This window comes from Panthera leo, chromosome A3, assembly GCF_018350215.1.
Source record: "Panthera leo isolate Ple1 chromosome A3, P.leo_Ple1_pat1.1, whole genome shotgun sequence".
In the NCBI taxonomy this organism is placed as follows: Eukaryota; Metazoa; Chordata; class Mammalia; order Carnivora; family Felidae; genus Panthera; species Panthera leo.
In genome coordinates, this window is record NC_056681.1 from 49,160,550 (window position 1) to 49,176,802 (window position 16,253).

Here is a 16,253-nt window from a genome sequence, read left to right on the forward strand (position 1 = left end):
AATTTGCTGCGGCCAAGATCAAAGAGGTTTTTGCGTGCTTTCTCCTTGAAGATTTTGATGGCTTCCTGTCTTACATTGAGGTCTTTCATTCACTTTGAGTTTATTTTTGTGTATGGTGTAAGAAAGTGGTCTAGGTTCATTCTTCTGCATGTCGCTGTCCAGTTTTCCCACACCACTTGCTGAAGAGACTGTCTTTATTCCATTGGATATTCTTTCCTGCTTTATCAAAGATTAGTTGGCCAGTTTCTTACAAAGCTAATAATAGTCTTACCATATGATTCAGCAATCAGGCTCACTGGTATTTACTCAAAGGGATTGAAAAAATGTCCACACAAAACCTGGACACTTATGTTTATCATAGCTTTATTGATCATTCCAAATAGCAGGAAGCAACCAAGATGTTTTTCAGTGGGTAAATAAACAAAGTGTGGTAAACACAAAATTTGTCAGACACCTAAATATAAACCCCAAAACTATAAAATTTTTAGAATGAAAAGAGAAAATATTTATGATCTTGGGTTAGGCAAAAACATCTTAGCAACACTAAGTTCAGTTCATGTTGTAATTCATTCATCCATTTAAAAAATTAATAAATTATGAAATTGGATTAGTCAAAATTTTAGACTTCTTTATAAAAGACACAGTTAAGAGAATGAACAGGCAAGCCACAGACCAAGAGCAAATGTTTGCAGAAGATACATCTGTAAAAGTACTTGCTTCCAGAATACATAACCAGAATATATAAAGAATTCTCAAAATTCAAAAAGGCAAACACAACAGAAAAATTATAGAAGATATGAACAGACACTTCACTAAAGAAGATATAAGACAGAAAATAAATCTCTAAATGTGCCCAATGTTATTAGTCATTATGAAAATGCAAATTAAAAACATAATGAGTCGCCTCACACCTGCTAAAATGGCTATTATCAGATAGACCAGAAATATCAGACAAGGATGTGGAGAAAAGATAATGTTCGTGCATTGTTTGTGGAAGTGTAAATTGGTGCAGCCACTATGTAAAACAGTAGAGAGGTTCTCAAAAAATTAGAACTCTAAAGATTCTAGGAATTTTACCTCTGGGCATTTATCCAAAGGAGAGGAAAACACTAACTCAGATCTTTTCATCTCCATGTTCATTGCAGCATTATTTACAATAGCCAAGACAAGAAAGTGACCTAAGAGGCCATGGTTTGATGAATGCATAAATATTTTATACATAAAGGAATATTATTTGGCCACAAAAAGAAAGAAATATTGTCATTTGCCAGAAAATGGATGTAACTTCAGAGCATTATTCTAAGTAAAAATAAGTCAGAGAGACAAATATTATATGATTTCACTTACATATGGAATCTCCAAAACAATCAATCAAAAAATAAACTCATAGATACAGAGAACAAACTGGTGGCTGCCAAATGTGGGAAATGGAGGATAAAAGAAATGGGTGAAGGTGATAAAAATGTATAAACTTCCAGTTACAAAATAAATAAGCCCATGAATATATTGTACAGCATGGTGACTGTAGTTAATAACACTATACTGATATTTTAAAGCTGCTTAGAGAATAGATCTTAGAAGTTCTCATCTCAAGAAGAAATAAATTTGTAACTTCGTGTTGTGAGGGATGTTAACTAGACTTATTGTGGTAATAATTTTATGATATATGCATACATCAAATATTTAGGTTGTACACCTGAAATTAACAGGTTGTATGTCAATTATATCAATAAAATACAAAAACAAACAACGTAATGAGATAAAATGCCAAGTGATGACAAATATGTACTTGGGGCTCTCATAAATTGCTAACGGAAATGCAAACTGTACAGCCACTTTGGAGAAATTTGGCAATCTAATAAATTAAACATACACATACAAAAAAATAGTATGGAGTTTCTCCAAAATATTAAAAATTAAATTTAGTTACCATACTATTGGGTATTTTCTCAAAGAAAATTAAAACACTAATTTGAAAAGATATATGCACCTCTATGTTTATTGCAGCAACAGTTACAATAGCAAAGATATGGAAGCAACCCATGTGTCCATTGACAAATGAATGGATAAAGAAGACGTGGTATATAAATACAATGGAATATTATTCAGCCATAAAAAGGATAATATCTTGCCATTTGCAACGGCATAGAGAGATCTATAGGTATAATGCTAAGTGAAATACTTTCTGTTTGTTCTTCCTCATCTTGTTCAGTGAAATTGTGGCTGGCAGTTCCATCAGAAACTCCAGTGACTGCCATATTCATTACATAAGACAAAGGTATTCATGGGCTCAGCACTGCATGTCTGCACCCAGTTTTGGGTACACTTCTTCCATCTACTGCACTGGAAGAGGTCAGTGGTGGTGCCACCCATCTTGGCCATCTGATGCTCACAGGTAACCTTCTGGGTCATGGAATTTCTCAATTCTCTCAGCTCATCACTGGCCATTTCCTCTGTCATCATCCTGGCAATAAGCACAACAGAGATGGCCCCACTGAGCACATTATTCCTCAGACTGGATTCCTGGAGTCCACAAGTTTGCTTATTTGTCTGTGAACTTGGTTCCAGTACTTCATGTCAGTGCTCTTGAGCTCCTAATAGATATGATCTTCAATTTCTGATGACTTCTTGTCACAGTTGGCTCCATAGTCCTTGCAATTGTCATCAGCCTTCAGGGCTGCTGAGGGCATTTCCACACACTTATCCTGCACAGAGTACCCTATGGGATAGTAGGGTGCCAGGAGGTAGATGGAGGGGGCAAAAGTAAGGATTGAGGTGCTGCTGGGTGTTTTTGGAGTCTCTGCTTTTGATTTGCTGCTGTTTGATCTTTTCGTCGATGGCCTTTTTGTAGAGGAGGTGGCTGAAGATTTGGAGTCCACAGAGTCTCTCCTGTCTTTGGGCTCTTGTCCTTGTTTTTTTCCTTGGTGGAAAAAGTCCTGCCTCTGGTTTCTGATGGGAACAGTCAAGCCCTTTTTCTTTCTTTGCTTTGTCTCTTTCTTCTCCTTTTTCTTCTTTGGGAGGTCCAGGGGAGTTCAATAGCTCCAGTTTCTGATGAGGACTCTGACCAAGGACACCACCTTTTTGTCTGAGCAGTGCTTGTGGACCCTATTAGCAGCGATTCCAATCCTGGTTGTCTGGAATAGGTGGATGGACATCTGACAGCAGTTCAGTTCTTCAGAAGGTCAAGGACCCCTTCTGTGTTCTTTCTGGCCACAACCTTCTCCAAGATTTCTGGCAATACTCAGCAGTTCCTCTTCCTGGCCCATGTTATCACACAAAACCTGGCAAGGCATGCTAAAATAAAGAGAATTAAGAGTACACTTATCTTGATGAGCACCGAGTAATGTATACAGCTGTTGAATCTTTATATTATATACCTGAGACTAATAAAATGCTGGATGTTAGTTATACTTGAATAAAATTTTTTTAATTCCTCATTTTTTATAACTATACTGTGAGTAACAATGTGTATGCTTTGGCTCTTGAGAACATATACAGAAATATGTAGAGGTAAATCACACAATAATTCCATCCTTCTCTCATGTGGGTCAGAAAAATAACATTAAATATGGATACAGAAAATGATGGAGTGGCAAATGTAAACAATTGGTGAATCAGGGTAAGGGGTTTTAAAGGAGTTCACCACCCTAAACCTGTAATTTTATGTAAGTTTGACATTTTGTCAAGGTTAAAATCTACAAAAGAAAAAAGAATTGGGTTATCCAAATCTGGAAAGACCTTACCACGACTGGAGAGCCATGTGCAGCTATGTGCCTCCAAGGATTCTGGGTCCAAGCAAAGGTATGTGGAGACACACAGACTACATCCTCCATCCCATGGCTGCCTCACCTCTGATAAAGTGTTGTATCCTTGGCTAATTAAATAAGGACTTTAATCTAACACTCCTGTGTGTATGAGTGTAAGTGAGAATGTATGTGTGTATAAGAGAGTGTGTGCATGTGTGGGTTGTGTGTTCTCATCCTCAAAATTCATGACTCATCTCAAATATGGCAGAAACAGACCCTGTGAGGTGTTATAGCCCATGGACTTCCTGGAAGCAGAGCCATAAGAGGACGAACACTTTAAATATTCTAATTATTCCTTAATAAAGTTGGAGAAAAATGGAAAAAATAAAAATGAAAGGGCCACAATGAAGACACTTCCCTTACCTGCCCCACACTCACAGTTCCATGTGCAGGGATTTGTCAGGTTCACAAAGGACCTTCTTAATGAGATCTGCATGATGCCTTTTTGTGTCATATCCATTAACAATTGATTTTAAGTAGTTTATTCAATCATGTGGCTTGAGTACTTCCCAATTAGTCTTCAGTGATGTCTTTATAAACACTTATGTCAAAACAATACTGAGCCAGACTACTCCCCAGACCCAGTCTCAGGAACTGACCCCAGCCTGTGAAACCCTGGGGTCATGATGCTGGGTCCCTGCTGCCATAGTTGCTGCAGGCTGTAGCAGTGGCTTCAGTACCTTTTTTGGGGGGAGCACAAAAGGGCAGCATGCCACTTCCACTCACAACTTGCTCCTCAGCCACTCTCTCCAAAAATTCCCAATTGTTGATGAGGGGTGAGGCCATCTGATGCCATTCAAACATCTCTCTTTGAAAGTTTGGAATGACAATGCATAGAAAGGTTGGGGCTGGACAGAGGGATTTTGACCCATGGGCGATGGGAGATATGGGTACATTCCTCTCCTGTCCCTCTTCAGAGTCAACAGTGCAGAGGCACAGAGGCTTCCTAAGGCCTCTCTGAACTTGCCAGCCACACCCAAAAATCAGCTGACATTGTTCTATTCACTCCCCCCTTTCCTGCCTAACCTCCCAATTTCCTCATTTCCCTGGATGGTACTCACAGTAAAAGGTGAGCACATGTTCTGTATATCTCAGGATCTGTTTGCTAGGGAGCCCAGGCTAAGATAAACCCTGTCAAGAATTGACTAAAAGCAATACCAGACTGGGAGGATGAACTTATACAGAGGGTCACCATCACAGGCAGAGGAAATGAGCAATAAGGTGTTTAACTAAGCACTTCTGCCTGGGTGTGGCACGCGTGCTTCTCTTAAACCACAAAGCAGGGGGCTGTGACTGCCCACCAAACACATCTCTGGCCTCCTACTTTCTTTAATGTTATAAAAATGGCAGGTGCTGTGCAGATGCAAGTGTCGTTATGAGAATAACCCATGAGCCTCCAGGTTTCCAAAACATGTGGTTTGCTGCTATGAATTCTGGCCCATGCAAATTCAGGGCCTGGCAAAGAAGTCATCCAAAACCCCCAGAAAAAGGGAGCAGGCTTAAAGAGGATTTTATGAGATAGAATTTAAATCAATCATTTGAATGTTAAATCCTAAAATTACAGAGAACTCAAGTTATTTTTATTATGCCTTGGGAGCTGAATATTTTGACATATTAATCAGTTCTCCAAAATGGCATTTACATCAAAATTTTGGTTGCTTTTGATGGGTCTCTGTCCCTATTGTTACAATATAATCTCAGGTGAGTTGGGTGAGGCAAGGATGCCTCTGGTGATTTGTGACTCATGCACCATCTACCCCTGAATGGGAAAAATCATCAATTCCCTAGAGAACTTTCTTAGAAAATTTTCCAAGAAGTCTGTTTGTTTACACCTTGGGAATGGCAGTTAGATACAGCTATTCCACACAAGCCTATGAAACAGAGGCTCTTGTGACTGCTGAAGGGGTGCGGCCTCATATAATTGGGAAATGGCCCCAGGAGCTTTGACCTTGGCAGGGCTGGACATGTTGCTGCTAGTTTCTGCCTCAGTACACATTGCTAGTGGAAATGAAGGTCGTGGCTGCTGGGCTGGCATCATCTGCTCTGTGCTGCTCTCCAGTCACAAGCTGATATGTCTCAGAAGTCAGCCAGCCCACCACTATATGCCATCAGCCACAAGAAAAGCTGGAAAAGAAACCACAGCTCTCATGGGTTGTTTTGAGAAGGATCAATAAATCATGCCTCTCTGTTTCATACTCAAGTTCAGAACCAACAGAGACATACTAATTACCAATTTCAAAGCTAATTGGGATATATCAAATGCAAGTGGAATCATACCAACTCATCCAAGTCATCAGAAACCTTGGGGTGCCTGGATGGCTCAGTCGCCCTTCGGCTCAGGTCATGATCTCACGTCTCATGAGTTCAAGCCTGGTGTCAGGCTCTGTGCTGACAGCTCAGGCCTGGAGTCTGCTTTGGATTCTGTGTCTCCCTCTCTCTCTGATCCTCCCCCACTCGCACATGGTCTCTCTCTCTCAAAAATAAATAAATATTAAAAAAATATTTTAAAAAATAAACCAAATGTCTGCTTTATAAACAAAGCAGCTGACCCTGGACAATGTAGCAAGGTGCATGGAAGCAGGGCCTTCCCAATTCTGTTCCCTCGAAGAGCCACTTTACCCACCAGTGACAGGAAGCCCTGACCATGAAACCCTCAGCCTGGGGTAGGGTATCTAGAGATCACTAGATGCTCCTTGCAGGAAAGTATTTCCCTAAATCAAAGACAGGAAGGGGCCAAACCACACATGCCTTATTCCCAAGGAGAAAGGAGGAAATGAGTAGGGAGAGGCCAGGAGTGCCCCTTTCATGGAAGAAATGTCAGGAGTAAGGAGCAAAGTTATCTATCCATTACCAAAAGTTCTCATTGTAAAGGACACCCTGCCTCATATAACTTAAACTCCATCATTCTCTGTAGCCTAGAGTGAAATGTTCTGAGGTGTTTCCTTTAGGAATGCATGTTTATATAGTGAAATGACAGAGTGTATGCAGTTAACTTAAACAAGTCCAACTAACAAACTCCCCACTCAAGAGAGGGCAATGCGAGAGCAATTTCAATAGTACAGGCCATTGTACACTTGAGAGATGGAGATGCAAGACTCATTATCCATACAGCATGTGCACTATACAGTTTCAGAGATAGTTCTTGGTATAGAGCATAAGGTATTTTTATTCTGTGTAACTGGGTGCATTACCAGCTTCTCCAACACCCACTCTGGTATGGCTGAGAGAGGTTCTACATCACAGGACCAGCCTCCTGGGGACAGCAGGTCACCCATTTCCCCTCAATAATGGAGCTTGTGAGTGTGATGACGATCCTCAGGGCTGCCATCACCATCACTAACATGTCCCTGGAGAAGGCAAAGATGATGGTATGCCTTCATGGAACAGGGGCATCACAGATACCTGGCCTTGGTGGAAATACCCTGAAGAAATACACAGTGCACCTGTCTTAGGCTGGGTTTCCTCAGAAACAGAACTGAGACAGCTTTTGAGTACAAGAGTTTTGTTTGGGAGGTATCTCCAGGACACACCAGGAGTGGAATGGGGTGGTAAGATGGGGAAGTCTCTCTCAAAAGGCATGTATAGCCTGCCTCATGGGTGTATGTGGCAGACTTCAGTGTACAGAGGCGCCCCTACACAACAGTGCACTAACAGCCAGGACGTGAGTAATGCAGTGGTCACGGGAGGGGATCTGGGTGGGAACTCACACATCTGCAGCAGTCACCTAGTTGCTTCTTTGCACCCATTCTCCTGTAGCAATCACCTCCTGGACAAAGCTGCCACTCTCCACCACCCTCACAATGGCTAAGGGCAGGACCTGCATCCAAACACATCAGAGTCACATTATTCTCCTTCACGTTCCTTTTACCAGCCTCCTGGGGTCCCATCCTCCTATGGAGAGCCACCGTCTTCTGCCCTGAACTCTCAGCTGCTTATCTTCTCACACTCATGACCACTAGAATAGTATGACCAAAGTCATTAACACTTAAAGACATGTAGGTATCTGCATGTTCTGTTGCTTCGTCTGGAATGCTCTTCCTCTAAATGCCTTCATTGCTCCCTCCTCCAACGCTCCTTCTCCATCATCACTTCCTAGACTCTTCTTTATTTATTCTCAGCACCTAACATCCTCTATGTTTCATCCTCTATATTGTCCATTTATCCTACCATTTTGCCTCTAAGAAAATTTCCTTGCACATAGGAGCTAGCCAATATATATTTGTAGAATAAATTGATAAATTATATATAAATGAAAGAGTGTCAAGTGTGAGGCCAATGTTACTTATCCAGGTGACTCTCAAAGGTGTTGGAAGAACAATCATCATCTGAGCTCCAGCTTCCCCCTTCGTCATCAAGGAAGTCAGCCAAAGCCATAGTTCTACAAACTGTATTCCAAGTGCCCTGAGGTTTTATGGACTTCCACTGCATGGAGGTGGAGGGGCAAACAGAGTCTGGATAGTATGCACTCAATCCTTCACATGTTAGAAAGAAAACAAAGGAGGAGAGATGTGACTGGAATCTACTGAATATCCTGTGTACATTGAGGCATTTTATATACATCTCATTTAATCCCCACAACAACCCTATGGCTCAAGGACAATTACTATCCCCATTTGGTCATGAGAACTGAGGCTTCAAAGGACTTGCTTACCAAATGCAGGAAGACAACTTTGCAGTCACTCCTCTTCAATACCAAGACCAATGACTGTGACCAACAGGAACCTCCATGTCCTACAGCTCTTGACTGACCTGAGGGGCCATTCCTACCGGGGACTCTGCTCTGGGGTCAGTTTTTGTCCTGCCTCAGACAGATAGCAGCATCTGTGATCTCAGCCTAGGGGAATAAATGGATATCTCCCTTTACTATGCCTATGCAAGGAGAGCAGTGTGCACTCATCCAGCTCTAAGCAAGACGCCTATATGGCACGCCAGTCATGCAAGATGGCTGGGCACATACTAGTATGGTTTCTCCATTCAGCTACTGCTGGACAAAATCCTCACTTTAAGACACCAGAGAGGCCATCAGAAACAGATGCACAGCTTCCATTTCAATAAAGGGAAAGATATGAGAAAGAGTAATTTGTGTCACTTTTGATTTTGGGCTTAAGGGACTGAATTGCTTTAGGGGCTATACCAAACCACAGGCTCCTTGGATACAGTTGTTTATGTTGGCATTCTTGTAATAAATAATGTAGCTCAGCCAGGCAAGCTAGCTTGGAACTACCACTCCCATCCTTCACTGCAAAAAATATTTGGAAAGGTCTAGATTCTCTGGGGTGGCTGCTGAGCCCTAGCCCAGCCTGGCTGCAGGCTGTGTTTTCAGCTGTGACACTTTCCATCCAAAGGCCTTTGTTCTGTCCCCATGTTTCCTTGGCCTTGCTAACTTGTGATGCTCATTCGAGGCCCTCCACCAGAGGTGCTCTTTCCGCTCCCAGCTCTCACTGTACCTTTTCCAGTTACTAGTAAAGCACAGTAAACCAACCCAAAGTTAATGATGTGAAACACTGTTTCATTATGCTCACAGACTCTGTGGGTTGGGACTTCAGAAAGAACATAACAAGGACAATTGTCTCTGTCCTACAATGTCTGGGTCTTCAGGTTCAGGAGTCAGAGGGATGCAGGTGTTGCACATCTGATTCTGACAGGCATGCACAACAGAGGCAAGGCAGGCCACTGGCAATGTTTGTTATGATTTAGTCCTCAAACCTACATTATAGACAATGTCCTTACATGAACAAGACATGAAAAGTTTGAAAAGCAATGTCATATCCACAGATTATAAAGCAATTGTCTGTGGTATAGTGTACCAGCCCGAATGCTGGGGTTGCAAGCAAAAGAAATCCATCCTGCCTTAACAGAATTCACTGAGAGATGGCTCAAAATGATGGATAGAAAGATCCTGAACTCACATCCTCCCACAGACACAACAAATTCACAACTGTATATGGAATAATTTCCTCTGAAAACTAGATGTTCCACAACAAAGAATAAAAATGAAACATTGACATGGATAGGAGAGTCAGAGACACATGCTTGTTTAAAAAAGAAACCCACCTCAGATGCAGTAATCCACAATCAGGAGGCATCTCCAAAATACAGAACTATCTCTGGAGAAGCAAGGAGTCTGTGCTCCACATCAGGCATGCCAACCCCTAGATCCTTCACAACAGAGGAAAGCCTCCAGCATGCCTGGCTTTGGAAACCAACAGAGATTACATCCAGGAAAATCATGGAACTATAGTGAATGGAGAACCCACACTTAAAGGGCTCTGACACAGACTCATTTGCTCCTGGACCCAACACAAAAGTACATTTGAAAAGCATCTAGGTCATATGTGAAGGCAACTTACTTACTAATTTTACAGCATCTACCAGAAAGGCAGGAACTTGTAGTGACTCTCTCCAGGGGTACAAATAATGGCTGGCACTGTTTTTCTGATCTCATTCTAACTTGATAATACAGTGCTGGTGGATGCCATTTTGGAACTCTCCCTCAAACCTGTTAGCACTGGAGGGCACACCCCACTGAAAACCCAACCCACCTCCATTCCACAGCCATTCATCACAACCAGGCTGGGTGAGAGTCCTACTCAACCTCTGCTTCTGCCACTACAATAAGCAGGCTTGTGCAGACACACAGAGGATGCCCCTTGAGCACCTGGCGATAGTGGCCAGGGGCTATAGTGCTTCTGAGCCCCATGGGACATCTCCTATACAGAGAAACTCCTTCGTGATAGGGAAAAGCAACTAATTTCCTGAACACATAGAAACAAAAACAGAGAGTTGGGCAAAATGAGGAGACAGAGGAATATGTTCCAAACAAAAAGATAAGACAAAACCTCAAAAAAAGACCTTAATGAAACAGAGATAAGTAATGGTCAAAAAAAGATACTCACAAGACTCAGGAAAAGAATAGATGAACACAATGAGAACTTCAATTAAAAAAAAAAAAAAGAAAATATAAGGAAAAACCAAAAGAAGGTAGCTAACACAATAACCAAACTGAAAAAAAAAAAAATACACTGGAGTTAGTCAACAGCAGACTAGATAAAACAGCTCTCTCTTCCAGAGAGCTGGAAAACAAAACAATGGAACTCAACCAGACAGGGCAGTAAAAAGAAAAAAATAATTTTAAAAACTGAAGATAGCTAAGAGACAACATCAAGCAAAATAACATTCACATTATAGGGGTCCAGAAGGAGGAGAGAGAAAAAAAGCCAGAAAATGGGTATTAAGGAGGGCACCTGTTGGGATGAGCACTGGGTATTGTATGGAAACCAATTTGACAATAAATTTCATATTAAAAAATATTTAAAGAAACATATTTGGAGAAATTATGACCAAAAACTTCCCTAATCTGAGGAAACAAACAGACATCTAGGTCCGGGTACCCCAACAGTTCCAAAAAAGATGAACCCAAAGAGATCCACACCAAGACACATTATAATTAAAATAGTAAAGTTAAGGATAAATAAAGAATCTTAAGCAGTAAGAGAAGAACTACCTGCTAAATACAAGGGAAACCCCATAAGGCTATCAGCAGATTTTTTTAAGCTAAAGCTTTGCAAGGAAAAGGGAGTGGTATGACATATTCAAAGTGCTGAAAGAAAAATACTTCCAAACAATAATTCTCTACCCAGCAAAGTTATTATTCAGGATTGAAGCAGTATTTCCAAAGCAAAATCTAAAGGAGTTCATCACTAAACTGGCATGACTACATAACTACAAGAGTACATAACTACAACATAACTACAAAAAATGTTAAAGGGACATCTTTAAGCTAAAAAGAAATGGCATTAAGTAATAACAAGATATATGAAAGTAAAAATCTCACTGGAAAAAGTAAATATAGAGCAAAGATAGTGGATCAATTATATATAAAGCAAGTATGAAGGCTAAAAGACAAAAGTAGTAAAATTAACTAAAACTACAATAATTAGTTAAGGGATGCATAAAATTAAAAAGTGTAAAATGTGACATCAAAAATATAAAATGTGGGAGGATACAAAAATGTAGAGTTTTGGAATGTGTTTAAATTTAGGTTGCCATCAACTTAAAATGGGCCATTATATACACAGGACATTATATGCAAACCTCACAGTGACTATAAAACAAAAATGTGTAGTATGTACACAAAATAAAATGAGAGAGAAATCTAAACCACCGTGAAAGAAACCACAAGGGAAGAGAGAAAAAGAAGAAGAAAGGAACAGAGAAGAACTACAAAAATAGCCAAAAATTTTAACAAAATGGCAATAATTACATACCTGTCAGTAATTACTTTAAATGCAAATGGACTAAATTCTCCCAAATAAAGACCACATACAGCAGCTGAATAGATTAAAAAATAATAATAAAGAACAAAACCCATCTATATGCTGCCTACAAGAGACTCCCTTCAGAAATAAGCACACAAAAGATTGAAAATGAAGGGATGAAGAAAGAAATTCCATGAAAATGAAATCAAAAGGAAAGCTGGTGTAGCTATATTCATATCATACAAAATAGATTTTCAAAGACTATGATAAAAGACAAAGAAGGACGGCAGAGAGCGGGAAGATGGCGGCGTAGGAGGACGCTGGGATCAACACGTCCTGCTGGTCAGTTAGATTCCACCTACACCTGCCTAAATAAACCAGAAAACTGCCAGAAAACTAGCAGAATGGAGTCTCCGGAGCCAAGTGCAGATGAGAGGCCCACGGAAGAGGGGAGGAAGGGCGGCGAGGCGGTGCGCGCTCCATGGACTGGCGGGAGGGAGCCAGGGCAGAGGGGCGGCTCGCCGGCCAAGCAGAGCCCCGGAGTCTGGCTGGCAAAAGCAGAGGGGCCTGACAGACTGTTCCAACAGCAAGCGCGACTTAGCGTCTGGGAGGTCATAAGTTAACAGCTCTGCTCGGAAAGCGGGAAGGCTGGAGGACAATGGGAGGGAGAGCTGCTGAGCCCCTGGACGACAGAGCTCAGTTTGGTGGAGAACAAAGGCGCTCGCCAGTGCCATCTCCCCCGCCCATCCCCCAGCCAAAATCCCAAAGGGAACCAGTTCCTGGCAGGGAACTTGCTCCCTCCTCTGCGCAAACACCCAACTCTGTGCTTCTGCGGAACCAAACCTCCGGGAGTGGATCTGACTCCCTCCCGCTGCCACAGGGCTCCTCCTGAAGTGGATCACCTAAGGAGAAGCGAGCTAAGCCTGCCCCTCCTGCCCCCGTGCACCTTGCCTACCCACCCCAGCTAATACACCAGATCCCCAGCACCACAAGCCTGGCAGTCTGCAAGTAGCCCAGACGGGCCACGCCACCCCACAGTGAATCCCGCCCCTAGGAGAGGGGAAGAGAAGGCACACACCAGTCTGACTGTGGCCCCAGCGGTGGGCTGGGGGCAGACATCAGGTCGGACTGCGGCCCCGCCCACCAACTCCAGTTATACACCACAGCACAGGGGAAGTGCCCTGCAGGTCCTTCACCACTCCAGGGACTATCCAAAATGACAAAACAGAAGAATTCCCCTCAGAAGAATCTCCAGGAAATAACAACAGCTAATGAACTGATCAAAAAGGATTTAAATAATATAACAGAAAGTGAATTTAGAATAATAGTCATAAAATTAATCGCTGGGCTTGAAAACAGTATACAGGACAGCAGAGAATCTCTTGCTACAGAGATCAAGGGACTAAGGAACAGTCATGAGGAGCTGAAAAGCGCTTTAAACGAAATGCAAAACAAAATGGAAATGGCAACGGCTCGGACTGAAGAGGCAGAGGAGAGAATAGGTGAACTAGAAGATAAAGTTATGGAAAAAGAGGAAGCTGAGAGAAAGAGAGATAAAAAAATCCAGGAGTATGAGGGGAAAATTAGAGAACTAAGTGATACACTAAAAAGAAATAATATACGCATAATTGGTATCCCAGAGGAGGAAGAGAGAGGGAAAGGTGCTGAAGGGGTACTTGAAGAAATTATAGCTGAGAACTTCCCTGAACTGGGGAAGGAAAAAGGCATTGAAATCCAAGAGGCACAGAGAACTCCCTTCAGACGTAACTTGAGTCGATCTTCTGCACGACATATCATAGTGAAACTGGCAAAATACAAGGATAAAGAGAAAATTCTGAAAGCAGCAAGGGATAAACGTGCCCTCACATATAAAGGGAGACCTATAAGACTTGTGACTGATCTCTCTACTGAAACTTGGCAGGCCAGAAAGGATTGGCACGATATCTTCAGTGTGCTAAACAGAAAAAATATGCAGCCGAGAATCCTTTATCCAGCAAGTCTGTCATTTAGAATAGAGAGATAAAGGTCTTCCCAAACAAACAAAAACTGAAGGAATTTGTCACCACTAAACCAGCCCTACAAGAGATCCTAAGGGGGGTCCTGTGAGACAAAGTACCAGAGACATCACTACAAGCATAAAAAATACAGACATCACAATGACTCTAAACACGTATCTTTCTATAATAACACTGAATGTAAATGGATTAAATGAGCCAACCAAAAGACAAAGGGTATCAGAATGGATAAAAAAACAAGACCCATCTATTTGCTGTCTACAAGAGACTCATTTTAGATCTGAGGATACCTTTAGATTGAGAGTGAGGGGATGGAGAACTATTTATCATGCTGCTGGAAGCCAAAAGAAAGCTGGAGTAGCCATACTTATATCAGACAAACTAGACTTTAAATTAAAGGCTGTAACAAGAGATGAAGAAGGGCATTATATAAAAATTACAGGGTCTATCCATCAGGAAGAGCTAACATTATAAATGTCTATGCGCCAAATACTGGAGCCCCCAAATATATAAAACAATTACTCATAAACATAAGCAACCTTATTGATAAGAATGTGGTAATTGCAGGGAACTTTAACACCCCACTTACAGAAATGGATAGATCATCTAGACACACGGTCAATAAAGAAACAAGGGCCCTGAATGATACATTGGATCAGATGGACTTGACAGATATATTTAGAACTCTGCATCGCAAAGCAACAGAATATACTTTCTTCTCGAGTGCACATGGAACCTTCTCCAAGATAGATCATATACTGGGTCACAAAACAGCCCTTCAGGTTCCGGAAGATGGCGGCGTAGGAGGACGCGGGGCTCACAGCACGTCCTGCCGATCACTTAGATTCCACCTACACCTGCCTAAAGAACCCAGAAAACCGCCAGAGGATTAGCAGAAGGGAGTCTCCGGAGTCAAGTGCAGACTAGAGGCCCACGGAAGAGGGTAGGAAGGGCGGCGAGGCAGTGCACGCTCCACGGACTGGCGGGAGGGAGCCGGGGCGGAGGGGCAGCTCGCCGGCCAAGCAGAGCCCCCGAGTCTGGCTGGCAAAAGCGGAGGGGCCGGACGGACTGTGTTCCGACAGCAAGCGCGACTTAGCGTCTGGGAGGTCATAAGTTAACAGCTCTGCTCGGAAAGCGGGAAGGCTGGAGGACAAAGGGAGGGAGAGCTGCTGAGCCCCCGGACGGCAGAGCTCAGCTTGGCGGGGAACAAAGGCGCCAGCGCCATCTCCCCCGCCCATCCCCCAGCCAAAATCCCAAAGGGAACCAGTTCCTGCCAGGGAACTTGCTCGCTCCGCGCAAACACCCAACCCTGTGCTTCTGCGGAGCCAAACCTCCGGCAGCGGATCTGACTCCCTCCCGCTGCCACAGGGTCCTCCTGAAGTGGATCACCTAAGGAGAAGCGAGCTAAGCCTGCCCCTCCAGCCCCCGTGCACCTTGCCTACCCACCCCAGCTAATACGCCAGATCCCCAGCAACACAAGCCTGGCAGTGTGCAAGTAGCCCAGACGGGATACGCCACCCCACAGTGAATCCCGCCCCTAGGAGAGGGGAAGAGAAGGCACACACCAGTCTGACTGTGGCCCCAGCAGTGGGCTGGGGGCAGACATCGGGTCGGACTGCGGCCCCGCCCACTAACTCCAGTTATACACAAAACAGCCCTTCATAAGTTTACAAGAATTGAAATTATACCATGTATACTTTCAGACCACAATGCTATGAAGCTTGAAATCAACCACAGGAAAAAGTCTGGAAAACCTCCAAAAGCATGGAGGTTAAAGAACACCCTACTAAAGAATGAATGTGTCAACCAGGCAATTAGAGAAGAAATTAAAAAATATATGGAAACAAATGAAAATGAAAATACAACAATCCAAATGCCTTGGGATGCAGCGAAGGCAGTCCTGAGAGGAAAATACATTGCAATCCAGGCCTATCTCAAGAAACAAGAAAACTCCCAAATACAAAATCTAACAGCACACCTAAAGGACATAGAAGCAGAACAGCAAAGGCAGTCTAAACCCAGCAGAAGAAGAGAAATAATAAAGATCAGAGCAGAAATAAAAAATATAGAATCTAAAAAAACTGTAGAGCAGATCAATGAAACCAAGAGTTGTTTTTTTGAAAAAATAAACAAAATTGAGAAACCTCTAGCCAGGCTTCTCAAAAAGAAAAGGG

The 16,253-nt window shown here is 42.6% G+C and overlaps 1 pseudogene; it reads right to left on the reverse strand.

Annotated features, from left to right (window-relative positions):
• Window positions 1-2,235: 2,235 nt before the first annotated feature.
• On the reverse strand, window positions 2,236-3,266 carry LOC122215212 (annotated as a pseudogene).
• Between the last annotated feature and the right edge of the window lie 12,987 nt (window positions 3,267-16,253).